At 36.4% G+C, this 14858-nt stretch overlaps 1 protein-coding gene across 1 annotated transcript in view; it reads right to left on the bottom strand.

Annotated features, from left to right (window-relative positions):
* The window catches only part of LOC113507633 (actin cytoskeleton-regulatory complex protein pan1), a 70699-nt gene extending 56453 nt beyond the window's left edge, over nt 1-14246 (bottom strand). The window contains exon 1 of the mRNA XM_026890519.1: nt 13901-14246. The gene's annotated coding sequence lies outside the window, so the exon portion shown is untranslated. The remainder of the gene's footprint in view (nt 1-13900) is intronic.
* Nucleotides 14247-14858: the final 612 nt, after the last annotated feature.

Raw genomic sequence — 14858 nt, 5'->3', positions numbered from 1 at the left:
CGAAAATTGATTGCGAAGAAAAAAATGTTGGTAATGCCGAATGAATTGCTATTTAGTGTTTTTAAAGCAACTATTTAATTTCTACTATTAAAGGAAGTTTCGTAAATTTGACAATAGATGAAAATTAAGATATTGTTTTCAAAAAAGTCAAAACCATCTAAAATTTTCCCACACTTATAATAAGCTTACTTAAAACTATGGGACTCACAAACTGAAATCCGTTCGGAATTTAATAAAAGTAACAAACTACTAACCTGGTCCTCAAGGCTAAGCCGATGAAAGGTTCGCGGTTACGAACCGCTACTGAAAAACACGCATCGCGAGGAATCTTAAAAAAAAGCTAATCAGCTTAAAAGCTACACGCCTGCCTTTGACTGCAAAACTGGGAAACCACCACCTCTCACGGCTCTCACTGATAATGTTGATACTGAGGAAGAGAGACGCCGCTCTACACCGTATATAGCACAGTCCCGCTCCCACAACAACAATAGTCGTAATATGAGAGGTGCTGGTATGCGGTATGCCCCCTGAATGGGTGCCAAATGACATTAGAGTAAGTTCCTACTTGTTTGTCTTGAGAACGTCCAAGGAGTTTGTAGGAAAATACTATCTAGTGACGTAACGTGTGTATTTCGAAAATAGAACGCGAACTGAAAACAAACTCAAGTTGTAAAGATACGTACTCAAAATCTCACTGAACGATAGTTTTAAGTCTTTTGTACATGAAGTCGGAATCTGATACTCAACCATTTTAAAAGCATTAGTTAATTTAATCCGATACTCATGAAATAGCTACTACCTTGTACATAAATCTATGTTGATTACATATATTTCAAGTAAGACGTCGACAAGGCCGTACGTACATATTTTTTGGCTTTCCAAGGTTTGCTAAAAGCAACTACTGGGTCATCCTCACCTTTTGTGCATATTTCTTCATTTTTCAATGTATTTTTATTAATATTTTTTTGTGTTAAAGAATAATAAAATGAAAAAATAAAACCACAGAAGCCTGACACGAATACAAGTATCTATCGAATAAAGGCTATTTTGAAATACAAGTAATATCAAGACGTTGCACGAAACAAAACTTCGACCTACAGCATAAGTCCGCCTTTTGGCTCTCAGCATGCGATTCATATCAATGGACACGTGTAACCTGAAAACCCAATCCAACGAACTACCTTCCATTACGACAGCCATTTTCATCACGATATTTTTCACTTGTTTTTTTTCTGCAGTTTCCTTCTAGCTTTGTCTAACGTGTATCACGTATCACAAGAACAGCAGTTTTCTCAAACTGCCGCGGTTCCTAGTTTTGCCCTCATGCGGTAAATGAGCGGTCTTGCCCCAGCAACGCGCCGACAACTTTTAATATTCTCCTTTCCTTTAAAAGATTTCTTTTTTCTTTTGTTATTTCAAACGCGCTTAGTTTTTGTTGGGGTGAAGGAGATTTTTTGTTTTGTATTAGAATTTTAATAAAAATCTGAAGTCTTTACACTGTACAGGTAAAGTATTGATTTTAGCTTCTTGTAAAGGTGTTTAGTAATACTATAGCTACACTTATAATGTGTGTGAATTAAACCTGTCAAATATTATCGAAAATATTGATTGAATCCCTAGAATACCTCCAAGTTTCTGAACGTATAACTACACTATAGGCATCATATATCCGTCTTCCATTATTTCCTAATGTATCCCTTGTTATTGGTATACAATTAATAAAATGAAAGGGAAACCTAATACCCTTACACGCTGTCTAGTAAACATGTTTTTCTTGGAAAACAATACGGGAGACAGGGTGTAAAAGAAAATAGTATGAAGTCTCTACAATACGCTAGTGTGGGATGCATTATGTTGTAACGCCATGGATGATAATGGACTTACATTGGACACACAATGGACAGACATTTAAAAATATGTTAAAGAACAAAGAGTAATTAGTTTACTTCCATGAAATACTGGTAATGACAAAAAAATTCAACCTACGATTATAGATTTTATAATAACTATCGTGAAAATGATTCATTATTAAATGACGCAAGGGTTTCCTCATGTAGCTAACAAGTCGGGCAATCCCGTAAATAAACTGTCGCATCATTTAATACGATTGTAGACTTTAAAAAAAAACAAAGGATCTTAAAGCATATTTTAAAACTTAGAACTTTTACACATCCATACTATTCTATGAAAACATCGACCTAATAACTGACCCAATGGACTGTATGATTTTAAGGATTATAAAACCGTAGGCATGGGACCGGGTGTTGGATGCAATTTGGGGGAAGCCTATGTCCAGCATTGGACCACGATGGGCAAAGTTAATATTGAAATTATAGTTTTTAAAATGTTCTAGGAAAACCTTTTTTTCTTCAAGGGTAATATTTTTGTCTTCTTAACAAATCTGTATTTATTTTTGTCTGGATTCGCGACATAAAACCTGTTCACATGGTCTACTAGCTTAAGTTATTTTACTGTCGTCCCCTTCTTCCCCCCTTTATTTGGAACTTATTATGATGCGAGGTCAGCGAAACCAATGTTTTGGTACAAATGGTAATATATGTTAAACTGGCCGCCTCGCTAGCTCGCGAGTGGTTATGGCACCAGGTAAGTGTTATTGAGTTTCTTTGTAGTCTAAGAGACACGAAGGCCGAAAGCTTATTTTAAAGGCTGAATTCATGGGTGGATGTGAAGGATGGGTGTTGAAGTAGTATGAGGTAGGCTGCTTGCTTATTCGTTAGTAAACATAATATGTAGATGTGATAGAGAATGTAAGTATGAAATACATGAGTGCAACTAGAGTCACTACTATCAAGTTTTAAAAACGCCTGGCAAGCGGCCTATTTGAAATAAAAACTTGTGTTTTTGATATAGTAACGTGTGAAATATATTGATTAAAGCAAGGTAGAGGAGGATGAGTTTTTCTTAACTTGAAAGACCTGGATATCTCAACGATTCCAAAAGCAAACCTCTCTAAATTATGAATTTTAATCACTTGGATTTATGAACCCAGGTCGTTTGTATTAAAACAAAAGAATAATTTTAATCTTTCTCAAGACACGGACAGACTTATTTTGAGTTTTCTTGTTATTAAAGTAAAGTAGACTTACAACGTAGCTTTCTCGTCAAAAGTTTCCAACAAAAGCTGCGAAACTTTTTTCTCTGATCTGTCTTGACAACTCCTTTGTTCAACAAATGTAGAACACTTTTATTGTGACGGGGAGTCAACGGAACGGAAATTTCGGGAGACGCCGTATTGTTTTTAAATAAAATGGTAAAGGAACGTGCATTCGCGTGTGTGGAATTGATGTCCATGATAACGGGGAGATGGAGTTTTGTAGGCATTTTGTGATATGAGGTTCGAAGTTGTCATTTTGATGTGCTCTGGGTATATAACACATCGGAAATGAAAACTGGAACGATATGTTCATTGTTTTTACACAGTAGCTTGTGTTATTGTTATATTCATGTTGGAGAAACACGTCAAGCTGGCTTTAAGGTTGTGATATTTTTAAAGTATTAATTCATCATTCACCATATTTGTCCCTACAATACTTATATTAGAAAAATGTAGTCAGTTTTATTTTTACAATTGAATTATATAATAATTAAGAAACATGTTCTAGTTTAGGCACCGCATGTAGCGACAAAATTTTATAAAATAAAATAAAGGACAATAATTGATTAAAAATCTGTACAAAGGTCCTCACTGCGGTCTGACAACCCCGCCTAGTGTTTAGACAAGTACGGGGCTAAGGGGCGAGGAAACGATGACGTCACGTCCGCATCCGCCGGCCATGCCGCACCGCGCCAAACAGCCGCGGACATACCAACTGTCCGCCACAAATTATTGTATTGTCAGAGCGTGTACGGTCGACCGCAGAGCCCGCACGTGTCTAGTTACAACGAACTGCGAAAATAAACTTAACTACTTTGAAATAAAGGAGTTTTCGGTGTTAATGCCTTGACAAACTTGTGCGGCCGCCTGTACTACGGTATTTACGACCTCTTTGGAACAACGTTTCATTTGTCCATTATTTGTCTAGGAGTGGGACGCACGGGCCTGCTTTGGTTCTCTTTGTTGGCATGATTGCAACTTGCGAGAGAATGCCACAATACACGTGTTTCATTGCTTTACATGGTAAAGGAAATGTTCAAAAACATGTGTATCCATGTGTGTTCATTTTACATGAACTAAATATTCTCAAGATACTATTTGACTATTTGATGAAAACCTTTTTCAGCCTAAAGTTTTCCGTCATCCCATTTATTCACACCTCACGTTTTCGTATTATTCATGAATGAACTTTTCTTGCGTGCTGCAGAACTTTCTAAGATTAGTGTACTACCTACAGAGGTAGAAGATATCTAAAGAAAAAGATCCTTCATTGAAATACCTTTGAAGAAAAAGATAGTTCTTTTAATGCATTTCAGTAATAGGGTCTTAGGAATAAATTGCGGCGAGATGTAATAAGGTGGGCGACGTGACAATCCGACTTAGATGAAACTGGCCTTGGACTGAATTAAAAGACATTGTTTCTGTACTGCAACGTGTGGGAAAATGTCGCGGCTTCTAGGTCATTTGAAGGCCGAAATGCAGAACGAATGACAACTGACTATTCACTTGTTTTATTGTGACTGGTTATAAAGGTCCTTATATGATACAGAAATGCTTTGAAGGAAGATTTTTTAAACAAATGATGAATAATTTGGGCTTCGATTTTAATTCGAAACTTTTGCTCTAGATACATTTTTTTTATAATATCTAAAGACTTGAACGAAGTTACTATATTTAACCTTTATTAATCAATATTAAACGAATAGACTGTAATTTAATACGTACTAGCATCCCTATGTAGAAGTCTTCTATAAACTAGGCGGATTGAAAAATTAAAAAGTATCTGTAAACTTTTATAAAAAAAAAACAAAACAAAAGAATATAGAGCGATGGTGAAATGAGGACAAAAAAAACATAATCTCACACATACATTAAATACCGCTCGTTCAAACGATGCATCTGTTTATGTGCAAGCACGTCACGTCACTTGTCTCTGCAAACACGCTGCTCGTCTCTCCAAACACGTCACGTCATGTTTGCAGGGACTGTTCTTTACAGTGTATCAGAGAGATTAATTACTAATTTAGGTCTTTTGTGATCTGATTTGAGCCCTGATTGTTATGAAAATTTTGAGGGAAACTGCGTCGTGTTTTCCAAAAAGATTTACCGCGTCTCGGTACATAAAAAAAGGAGGAACATGGTTGGGTACTAGTCAGTAAAAGACTGACACTCAACTCAAAACGGGATAAGTCATTTAATGATTTCTGAAACAAATAATTCAACTCGGAAGTAATTTACAATTTACCTAACACACTTAACATAATAATCTTGAATTTTATTGTTCAGACATGTCCTCAATGTTTAACCCTAGAAAGATAATCATATTGTGACGTACGTTAAAGATAATCATGCGTAAAATTGACGCATGTGTTTTATCGGTCTGTATATCGAGGTTTATTTATTAATTTGAATAGATATTAAGTTTTATTATATTTACACTTACATACTAATAATAAATTCAACAAACTATTTATTTATGTTTATTTATTTATTAAAAAAAAACAAAAACTCAAAATTTCTTCTATAAAGTAACAAAACTTTTAAACATTCTCTCTTTTACAAAAATAAACTTATTTTGTACTTTAAAAACAGTCATGTTGTATTATAAAATAAGTAATTAGCTTAACTTATACATAATAGAAACAAATTATACTTATTAGTCAGTCAGAAACAACTTTGGCACATATCAATATTATGCTCTCGACAAATAACTTTTTTGCATTTTTTGCACGATGCATTTGCCTTTCGCCTTATTTTAGAGGGGCAGTAAGTACAGTAAGTACGTTTTTTCGTTACTGGCTCTTCAGTACTGTCATCTGATGTACCAGGCACTTCATTTGGCAAAATATTAGAGATATTATCGCGCAAATATCTCTTCAAAGTAGGAGCTTCTAAACGCTTACGCATAAACGATGACGTCAGGCTCATGTAAAGGTTTCTCATAAATTTTTTGCGACTTTGAACCTTTTCTCCCTTGCTACTGACATTATGGCTGTATATAATAAAAGAATTTATGCAGGCAATGTTTATCATTCCGTACAATAATGCCATAGGCCACCTATTCGTCTTCCTACTGCAGGTCATCACAGAACACATTTGGTCTAGCGTGTCCACTCCGCCTTTAGTTTGATTATAATACATAACCATTTGCGGTTTACCGGTACTTTCGTTGATAGAAGCATCCTCATCACAAGATGATAATAAGTATACCATCTTAGCTGGCTTCGGTTTATATGAGACGAGAGTAAGGGGTCCGTCAAAACAAAACATCGATGTTCCCACTGGCCTGGAGCGACTGTTTTTCAGTACTTCCGGTATCTCGCGTTTGTTTGATCGCACGGTTCCCACAATGGTTAACTTATACGGTTCTTGTAGTAAGTTTTTTGCCAAAGGGATTGAGGTGAACCAATTGTCACACGTAATATTACGACAACTACCGTGCACAGGCTTTGATAACTCCTTCACGTAGTATTCACCGAGTGGTACTCCGTTGGTCTGTGTTCCTCTTCCCAAATAAGGCATTCCATTTATCATATACTTTGTACCACTGTCACACATCATGAGGATTTTTATTCCATACTTACTTGGCTTGTTTGGGATATACATCCTAAACGGACACCGTCCTCTAAAACCAAGTAACTGTTCATCTATGGTCAAATGAGCCCCTGGAGTGTAATTTTGTATGCACTGATGGATAAAGAGATCCCATATTTTTCTAACAGGAGTAAATACATCGTTTTCTCGAAGTGTGGGCCGTATACTTTTGTCATCCATTCTAAGACATCGTATCAAAAAATCAAAACGATCACGACTCATTACAGAGACGTACACCATTGACAAAGATCGATCAAAGAGGTCATCTGTGGACATGTGGTTATCTTTTCTCACTGCTGTCATTACCAGAATACCAAAGAAAGCATAGATTTCATCTTCATTCGTGTCACGAAATGTAGCACCTGTCATAGATTCCCGACGTTTCAATGATATCTCAGCATTTGTCCATTTTACAATTTCCGAAATTATCTCATCAGTAAAAAATAGTTTGAAGCATAAAAGTGGGTCATATATATTGCGGCACATACGCGTCGGACCTCTTTGAGATCTGACAATGTTCAGTGCAGAGACTCGGCTACGCCTCGTGGACTTTGAAGTTGACCAACAATGTTTATTCTTACCTCTAATAGTCCTCTGTGGCAAGGTCAAGATTTTGTTAGAAGCCAATGAAGAACCTGGTTGTTCAATAACATTTTGTTCGTCTAATATTTCACTACCGCTTGACGTTGGCTGCACTTCATGTACCTCATCTATAAACGCTTCTTCTGTATCGCTCTGGACGTCATCTTCACTTACGTGATCTGATATTTCACTGTCAGAATCCTCACCAACAAGCTCGTCATCGCTTTGCAGAAGAGCAGAGAGGATATGCTCATCGTCTAAAGAACTACCCATTTTATTATATATTAGTCACGATATCTATAACAAGAAAATATATATATAATAAGTTATCACGTAAGTAGAACATGAAATAACAATATAATTATCGTATGAGTTAAATCTTAAAAGTCACGTAAAAGATAATCATGCGTCATTTTGACTCACGCGGTCGTTATAGTTCAAAATCAGTGACACTTACCGCATTGACAAGCACGCCTCACGGGAGCTCCAAGCGGCGACTGAGATGTCCTAAACGCACAGCGACGGATTCGCGCTATTTAGAAAGAGAGAGCAATATTTCAAGAATGCATGCGTCAATTTTACGCAGACTATCTTTCTAGGGTTAATGAAAAATTTTGAAATAAAAATAACAATCTCTCTCTCTCGACACGGAAACACGTCACATATATTCTCCATACCCAGCGTGCTCGAGAATCACGTATATAACAAACGGATACATGTTTTTGTGTTTCATTAGAAGTATGACACTCATGCGTATTGTTACGAGCTTTGAAAATTGTTTTAACGTCCCAAAAATGTGACAAAAGTGTCCATTGTATTCTGAAATCCCAAATTATCAGGAAAGAGTTGAAAATGGCAGGACGACGAAATATATCTTAAAAACCGGTCAAGTGCTAGTTGGACTCGTAACAAATAGGGGTATCGGAGAAATAGGCTGATGATAAAAATGTCGTTAGCGCGACCAATAAATTTGAAAAAACGTGTGAACGTAACACGCGATATTTATCCTCTTATGCGGAACAGAAAAAACAACTGTGAAAATGTCAACTGTCTCGCTTTCACGGTGGATCCATTAGATACAGCCTGCTGACGGGAAAGACGGACAGACAGCGGAGCCTCAATAATAAACAAAAAAAAAGGAAAAAAAAATTTGTTTATGATAAGATTATTGACGCTATTGAAAACGATAAAATAATGACGATGGAAAAATATAGAAATGCTTTGTCTTTTGTAGAATTGCGATTAGCTAATCCTCCCCTGACGACCGATCGATTGATGACCGACTCTTAGAAACCGAGTGCATACAAAAAGAATATATCTAGCTATTGATAGAGTATCCACCTTTTAGTAATATTAGTTTAGTCCTATATAAACCAGAAAGACATTTTTTTATATACTTTAGATTTCGGATTCTAATTTATAGATTAACGAAAAAACTGCTTAATACTTGTGTCGCGGATTTCACAAACTCAAGTCACATGCACAAAGACACACAGACTCAGGACAAGCATTTGTGGATCTCATTAATCCTTGTCCTACGCGGGGTTCAAACCTGAGACCCATCCCACACCTCCAAATATTCCTTAAATCACCTTTCCTCAAATCCACGTCTTCTGACGTAACATCAAAATAAACATTAATTGTAAAAAGTTACGTCACTCATATATGGTCACACCAATGACACAGTTAGACGGTGCTGAATATTTCATCCATGGCAGTAGGTTTCCTTCAGCTGAAGGCCTAGTATTGTCGCCGACGCTATTTATAACTGTAGAAGCCTTCATTTTATTACAAACTGTGTATTTACATTGTTAATAGAGCTGTTTTTGTTAAGTGATAATGATGGCCTGATGATAATAAATTTAGTTATATTGTTTTTAGGAATAGAGGAAATTTGAGTTCATGTGTACTTAATAAAAAGTCCCTTCATGTTTTTATTCTTCTATAATAAAGTTTAAAGTCCATTATATAAGTGATACTCATTCATTTTATGATAATTCAATAATAGCTCACTGTTGCTGGATAGACGATGCAGAAAATTAAATAACTTGTAATAAACTAATTAGTTGAAAAAAAAAAAACAAAAATACAGTATCCGTTCACAACTACCAATGCAAACGTGTAAGAACGAAAGAGGCTATAAAATAGTTAAAAACTTTCTTGATAAAACATCCGATCGAGCTCGACTCGAAGTTAAAACTAAAAATAAACTTATATAAAATGTTAGCAACAGTTGAAACTCCGAAACAACTTGGAGCTCTGATTAAACCAACATAGCATAGAAGAGGTTAACAACACACAACTAAATATAACCCTTACTTACAAGTCTTAATGGTCACAATCGTTTGGAGTGTTGAAACCGCTGCGGCTAGGGTAGGCCTTTATAAACTAGTGAATAGATTTTCAAATAACGTTTGTGTTCGATGTGGGAGGCGGGAAATGAATAGAAACATTTAACGGGGACTAATTAACAGTGTATGGCCGCTGTAAGATTGAGTTCCGCTGACAAATGTGGAACACCTAACTCAATTGTGAGTTTGGAGATCGAATTGTGAACAAAGTTACTATCATGTAGAGTTAGTTACTCAAAACATGAGGAGAAACTATAGTGAGAGGTAAATGTAGAGACTGTAGTGGCCTAATTTCATTTCTCTAGACTAATTTGCCTGTATTTTTATCTACTTGTACGAAAAAAAATATATAATGCTGGATGCGAGCAGCCGAAGATAGATATCGATGGCGTATAATTGGGAGGCCTATATACAGCAATGGACGAATATGGGTTGATAATGATGATGAAACGAAAAAATCATGAAAGAATTTCTTATCCGTATTACTATTAGACATAAAAACGTGGTTTTTGTTACCCTTTGGAAGCCAAGAATGCCCACGAGTAACTCCAAATGATTGTAAAAATATTTATTATTGCACGAGTTGTTCCCCTGGCGACTCGCTGTCTCGTTCAACTTCTGTGGCGCAAACTTTTTGTCGTGCGGTCACGAACTTTTTGCTTTAACCAGCTTCGCCTGATCTTAGCGTTCCCTCTACCGGACTAGTTAGGTATCGACGTTGCAGGATATTACTGGCAGTTTAATGTGATCGCGATCTTAATGAGTTCTTAAAGGTAATTGTTACGAAATGGAGACGATAAAAAACAATGTTAAGTCGGACAAAATATCTGTTGAAGACGTGGTTAGAATGTGAGATACCTGTAGTACATTTGTACAGAGAAGTGGTACGTATCGGGGTATGGATGTAGATAACGCTAATATACCAACTTTAATCTGAGAATAGAAATTCTTATACTCGTATACCCACCAGAAACGTATCAGGCACGCAAATATTACGAAACTATTCGCTCGCTTCAAATGCTCTAATATTAGCTCCATTTTCCGAATTCAATATTTACGAACTGCGACCAATAACACAAGTAATGGAAAACCTAAGGTTGTCAACCTCTGAAAGGGTAACTGGGTCTTAAAGTGTTGAATTTATTGATTTTGAATTTCATTGTGTGTGCCGTTATGAGCAGTGGGGCTTAATTAATAAAGTAACAGGGGACTTAAATTTTAGAATTACTTTTATTGCAGAAACGCTTATTTTTTCATGAAATTCGTTATGGTCTGGACGGTTGAAGTGTCACCGAGTTCATAGTAATTAGAGAATACGCTTTAATATTCCCTATGAAATGACTGCCTATCTGATCTGCCTCTGCAGCCAAGTGTTTCTTCAATCATTTGCGACAGTAGATGACAGTTCAAAAACAGCTGAAGTATGGAAACTAACTGTCATTTCTATACATTGATAGTTATTTACTGACGTTTAACAATGTTAGAAAAGCCACTTACTGGCTGGCGCTTTCTGCTTTCAGTAAAGTAGAGGTAGTGTGTTCGCAAAATGGCCATCTCTCCCGAGTTTCGGGGTCAAAAGTGACAACCGGGTATCGATCTCTATAATCTCCGGGTACGTAACTTTTATGTAGCCACGTGTTCTTCAATACTGTCCTATTTCCATACTTTGTCCTACTAATTTTATAAACGCGAAAGTTTGTAGTTTTTGTAGTAAGGATAGATGCCTTGTAACAGATGTTACTCGTTCACGCAAAAACCACTGAATGGATTTGGACGAACTTGGTGCACCGATAGTTTACAACCTGGATTACCAAATGGATTTTTTTTTATCCTGATTTTATGTTTCCGTGGGGTCATTTTCTAATTTGGTATCGGTCGGAGCCAGCGAAAGCTAGTGCATATGTAAATTCTTGGTAATACTACGGTCTTCTGCTACAATACCTGTAGTCCAGTCAAACACAGTCACAATTACCAGCGATTAACAAGATCACAATGTAGTCCAGTGTTGTTTATATAAAACATATAAATATCCATTTCTCATGCGACACAAAGGGACTGAAGCCTTGTCAGACCTCTCGTCTCATTAATCATTCCTTTTCGCAAAGCCTTTTAGTAAACGTCGACCTTTCATAACTGAGGTGAATCGGAATAAGCCGCTTACAATAAATGTTTAAACAGTAGTATTAAGATCGGTAACATCCTGCATAAGTTTGTGTGAGGTAGACCGCAAACTGCTTTTCTCTAAATCTTCACTAGTACTATTATGGTGTCATTGGTGTATTTTTCGTGTGTCGTGTAGTTCGGGAGACGGATTGAAAGGTTCCGGCTGATGTTGAACATACGTTTTTACTTAAATCGGTTACCTCAGGGGCTGCTATCTGCTGATAACAAGTTTGTTGGCTTGGAGATTCGTTTCTGGGATGAAACACTTGTACACTCTTTTGATGTGCAATGCTTGTTTTAATGTTAGTGATGGAAAGGAACCTGTGCCATAAATAGTCCAGTTATAGACTATATTACCGGTGTACCGATGGCCATTTATTAACTTGACAGTCAACTAATTTGACTATGAAATCCCATTTAAATTGGTTGTAAAAATTAAAAAGGTACTGTAGTGAAGAGTCATGTGTATGTAAATTGTTGACTTTCTTTCTTATCATAACACAGTTTTTCCGGCAAGCCACTGCAGTGTGACCTTCTCTATCTATCCGCCATTTTTTTCCCAACAGTTTACACGTCAGCAAATCTTTTCATACACGAGGTTGCCCGGGTCATGCATTAATAAACCGACACGGAACAGCTTGTACGGAAACCAAGAATGTGTGAAACTGTATGAAAATATTCGGAAAATGAGGAAACTTTATTAATAGTGCTCTTGTTTGACATGATTCTATTGTTACTTTGAATATATAATACATATTTAATGGGTGTTTCGATATGAATAACCTGTGTTCAAATGTTTTGAGGTATGATGATTGAATTGCAATTACATGTATGAATTAGTGAGGTCATAGAACTTTTGGTGTTAAAGGCTTTAAAATGTTTGATAAAAAAATGAATTTATAATGGACGTTTCTTGCAAGTTTTTTGGCTTTATAGTAGTAATACAAGGGAACACAATTTGTCATTTGATTCATGCAAAATAGATCATGTTTTTTTAGATTCGTTTTTTCCGACTACCTTTATAAATACGTTCCCATGCTTATTTGGAGCATTAGAAGAAGAACCCTTTTAGGTTAATATTCTAATGGGCAGAAGACTCAGGACTTGACAGTTTTGGTTTCAACCGTTAGATAATTATCGTCAGCTAAGATTGGAGTAGGTACGCCTGCTAATACCTTAAAAGAGTTACCTTTCTATGAATTATCTATTTTATATTTTTTATAAGATTTAGTTCCGGCAATTGGCTATTATACTATTAGGTTATGTTCTTGGAAATAAAGATCTGTTTTGTTACAAAATAGGAACGTCCATTATTAGTTGAATAAGAAATGCTAAGCGTTTTAGATAAACTACTATCATAAAGTATAAGTTTTAAACGATCATAATGTTCTAGAGACATTAATTTTATAATGTGTGTGTAATACATGTGGTATACTCATCTAGGTAGGATGCAAGTAAAAGTGTTGTGTTGTATTTTACCCATTTCTCTTACAATTTTTTTCTTAAGAGCATGTCTGGTATATTGTCTATTAATGCTCTTGACAGTGGCCGGGTCCTACCCAGTGAGTAATATGATTACATTCTGATTATTTGTCTCATAATATTCATAAGTTACCATTATTTGTTAATATAAAAAATTGTTAATAGTTGAATATCGCCGACTGACCAATTAAATCTACTTTTAAATTTCTTGTATTTAAAAAAACTACTTCAGCCTCTTTTTAGTGTGTAGTTTCTTAAAACCGCACCTGCATGAGTCTGAACACACGTAAACACATCGCAAGTGTTTTATTGCCAAATTGTTTTATGACTCAATTTTATTTCAGCCTTTCGTGTTGTTTGAAATATTCATTTTGTAGTCAACTCTAGTACTTTCATAGCCAACTACTATACAAAGACACGTCAAAAAACTCCGCGATAACCGCGACACTGCAGATATGGAAAAGGTCCTTCTCCGCAAAACGTTTCAACAATTTCCTAATTGATTTCACGACTGGTCAGTCACGCGAATTTTCGCCACATGCACCCAAAATACGTTGATGTATACTTGCCATTACCAAGGGCAACCTCCGACCTTAAACCGGGCAGAACTCACCTTATCAAAACAACGACACTCTCAACAGTCAATCACGTCTTTATACTAGGGGAAGACACTACGGGCACCTAACATTACCGCTACACGCACAATAACAGCTCAATTGACAGATTAAGACAACACACACGATTTTAACACTTTAGGACATTATTTTTATTGATGAAAATGGTATTCGACGACCGCTAAGGGCTCGGGGCGAGCGGCAGGCGAGCGCGCTAGCCGGCGCGCCGCCTTACTTTGACTGAAGTACGCGCTCGCGAACTGTTTTTTGCGCAGGCGTAGTACAACGCAGGATCGTCCGAAATTCACCCTCATATACCTTTACAAAACATCCTAACCACCCTGACGCCATCAACGAAAATAAAACTTTATTGCCATCTGTTAAAGTTCATTATTATTTGCCAACGTAAGTACCGTTGTCGCTTTCTGGGCAGGTCGTTGCGTGTGCCGCACTGCACACGATGGTAATTAAATATGTGTTTGACAATAGTATCGAGGCTCCAGCGGCTGTGCTCTCCTGATGACGTCAATGTTCCGAGCGCTCAGTGGAGAGCGTTCGCCTGGAAACCGTTTTGTTAGAGTTCAGTTTGCAAACGACAACGAAAAAAATTGACGGTGATTTGCATTTGAAATTGGAATAAGCTTTTTCCATTTGAATATTCGGTTTTAATTTTCCGCGAACGTTTGCTGCGGCCATGCTGAACCGGCAATAAAAGGCTGGATAGGCAATTTATGAATTAATTCTATACTGACTTTTAAAGGTTTGTTTTACAATTTAATTTAGAGTATTCTTTCACAAATAAGTATACATATTCTTTTTGATTATACACATTTCCAGTAATATTCTTTGGTAGACTAAGCTACTGAACGATTGAAAGCAATTAATCTTTGAACCTTAATTTAAAATGTAGTTGGAAAAATAAGTAGAGGACTCCGGGAGCAATATTTCGTTACAAAT

Source organism: Trichoplusia ni, unplaced genomic scaffold, assembly GCF_003590095.1.
Source record: "Trichoplusia ni isolate ovarian cell line Hi5 unplaced genomic scaffold, tn1 tig00002984, whole genome shotgun sequence".
NCBI lineage: Eukaryota > Metazoa > Arthropoda > Insecta > Lepidoptera > Noctuidae > Trichoplusia > Trichoplusia ni.
Note: the sequence above shows the minus strand (reverse complement) of the source record. Positions and strands in the feature narration are given on the sequence as shown.